Source organism: Bison bison, unplaced genomic scaffold (assembly GCF_000754665.1).
Source record: "Bison bison bison isolate TAMUID 2011002044 unplaced genomic scaffold, Bison_UMD1.0 scf7180017864492, whole genome shotgun sequence".
NCBI lineage: Eukaryota > Metazoa > Chordata > Mammalia > Artiodactyla > Bovidae > Bison > Bison bison.
In genome coordinates this window covers 1,289,391-1,292,511 of record NW_011495051.1, presented here as the reverse complement: position 1 = coordinate 1,292,511, position 3,121 = coordinate 1,289,391, and positions in this window count along the sequence as shown.

The window sequence follows — 3,121 nt, the reverse complement described above, 5'->3', positions numbered from 1 at the left end:
GGCAAGGGTGGGAGCAAGCGGACTGAGCGCCAGGCTGGGTCAGGGTGCCTGTGCGCACCAGCTAGGGGATGGCGCCTATGTCCCCGGGGCAGGGGATCTTGTGGGGACACAATCGAGCTGCCCGCCCCTCTGAGCTGGCTGGCCCTCAGCCCCCGGCGAGCCCCTGCTGGTCAGTCGGTCTGACCGTGATGCTGTTTTGTTTTCAGCGGCGCTCGGTTCACATCCCAAATCGTTGCAGTAAACACAACTGCAGAAGTGCTGCTCCGGGCACGTGACACACGCGGCTTGCAACTCTCCACCGGCCACTGCGTTGGGCCGCCAGGTCGGCTCTTACAGGAGCGGAACCCCGCGCTCAGGGTGTGTAGGAGCCAGCCCAGATCCGTGGCCAGCAAAGGGCAGGCTCACGAGCCTCACTGCCCTGCTCTCGCCACAGATGGGACTGACGGGGTTGCCTACCCTGCGCGAAGTTTTGAAAAACTTCCTTTAACCATCTCCACCCCCACCCCCCAATTTTGGTTCTGCGTTAGTAGGAATAAGGGTTAGGCAAGTTGTTTTAATAATGTAAAACTCCTAACTTAATAGATTTTCTTTTTTATGAAAGTTATATGTGCATGTAATTTTTTTAATCAAACAATTTGAGGAGGTTTATTGTGAAAAATGGCACTTTGGAGAATTTCCCCATTGGTCTGCACATCTGGTGAGTGAGGCACTGAGTGCCCTACTTTGTTCCCTGCAATCTTTTTAGAAGTGTTTGCATAGCTAACAAGCTTGGAAGAGATAGCATCTTCTGAAGCAAAAAGCAGGCAGGCTTAAATATCCATTATTAGCAATTCAGGTTGTCTAAGCTCAGACTTCTTATCTTGTAATGCAACTCACTGTGTGTACAGGTACCATATGGCTCTCTTGACATTACTCTGTGAGAACTGGGGTTCAGGTAACCTAAAAAAGATAATACTCTAGGAACTTCCCTGGTGGTCCAGTGGGTAACACTCTGCCTTCCAATGGAGGGGGTGCACATGCCTTGTGGCCAAAAACCCAGAACATAAACCAGAAGCAATGTTGTAACAAATTCAATAAAGATCTTAAACATAGTACACATTAAAAAAAAAAAAGATAATACTCTAATACTTGCGCTTCGTCTAATAAACTGTTCTTTGTCTCTGATCTGGGAGTCTTGTCTTCTGCCAGCCTCCATGAAACCATGGCAGGCTGACTGGTTAGCATGCAAGTGGGATAAAAGTCTCAGAGCCGTCAGTTCTGACAAGCAATTCCCCGCCGCATCGTTGGCCTCCAGAGGAATCTTGACTTTAACTATTTCTTTTGGTGTTTCCCTCCTCCATGTTTCTAGATTTCTTGGTTTTTAGATGCAGGTATTATCTGTGGTTTACAGTGAATATTTAATTCTTTCTCCTCCTTGCCATCCTTCTTCCATTGCATCATTCCTTTTTTTTTCTCATTATACCAGGATACATAGATCATAATTTGGGTTGGTCAGAAGTTTTATCGTTTACATAATTATGCTAATATATTCTCTGCTAAAGCATATCATTAAGATTAATTTTCTCTCAAAACTTTTTTTTCTAATAATAATAGTCTTTGTCCATTTGCTTAGTTTGCATAATGTCCCTCTCAGTGATTTAATCTTAAATTCTCAGCCACTTAAATAAATCTCCTTGCAAAAGATTTGGGTAAATCAGTTATTCTCACAATTTCATCTTCCCAAGAAAGTCTCCTCTAGAGCCTGCTGACCTGCCCTGACGTGGACACTGCCATTTGCAATGGGAATTCCCTTCTCCTGTTTCCTTTGTGGCTCTCCTATTCCTTGTTTCCCTGGTCTTCCTCTTTCTTGGGAGGAACACATCCAAAAAAACCACAGAATTTCAGAAAAGTAATTTTCCTTTAGAATTTTGAACACCTGTGCTATTGTCTCTTAGCTTCCAATATTGCTGTTCAGAAGTCCAATAACATTTTGAATCCAGATCTTTTCTAACTCCTTCTGGAAATTTGTAGGAAAATTTCTTGGTTCCCATGCTCCAAATTTTACAATGATGTTTCTTGATGTGGCTCTGTTTTCATCTGTGATGCCAGATATAGTGGGCTCTTTCAAACAAACATGTCGCTAAGTTTTAGGAAATTTTCTTTCTTTAAAATTTTTTTTAAAAATTGATATAGTTGATTTACCATATTTGGTTAGTTTCAGATGTGATTTGGTTGTACATATAACCTGCTTAAAATCTTTTCCATTATTCTATATTTAAAGATATTGAATATAGTTCTCTGTGCTATACAGTAAATCCTTGTTGGTTATCTAATTTATGTATAGCAATGTGTATCTGCTAATTCCATACTCCTAATTTATCCTTCCCTATCCTTCCACTTAGGTAACCATAAGTTTGTTTTCTGTGTCTGTGGGTCTGTTTGTTTTGTAAATAACTCATTTGTACTGTTTTTTAGATTCCACATTTAAGTGATGTCATAATATTTGTATTTCTCTGACTTACTTCACTTAGTGTGATAATCTCTAGGTCTGTCTATGTTTCGACAAATGGCATTATTTCATTCTTTTTAATGGCCCAGTAGTATTCCATTGTATATATGTACCACATCTTCTTTATCCATTCCCTGTCCATGGACACTTAGGTTGCTTTCATGTCCTGGCTATTGTAAATAGTGCTGCTATGCACATTGGGGTGCATGTGTCTTTTCAAATTAGCTTTTGTCTTTTCTGGATGTATGCCCAGGAGTGGGATTGCTGGACCATCTGATGACTCTATTTTTAGTTTTCCATAGTGGCTGCACCAATTTACATTCCCACCAACAGTGTAGAAGGGCTCCCCTTTCTCCACACTCTCTCCAGCATTTATTATTTGTAGACTTCTTGATGATGGCCATTCTGATAAGAAATTTTAAACCTTTTATTATTTTACTTTTTAAAATTATTGTAAAGCCATTGCTGTTTTAAAAAATAATTTTATTTTTTAGAACAGTTTTAGATTCTTGGCAAAATTGAGTAGAAAGTATAGAAAGTTTCTGTATACTCCTTAATCTCACACGTATGTCACCAACATCCTCCATCAGAGTACGTTCATTACAATTGATGAACCTACAGGAACACATCATT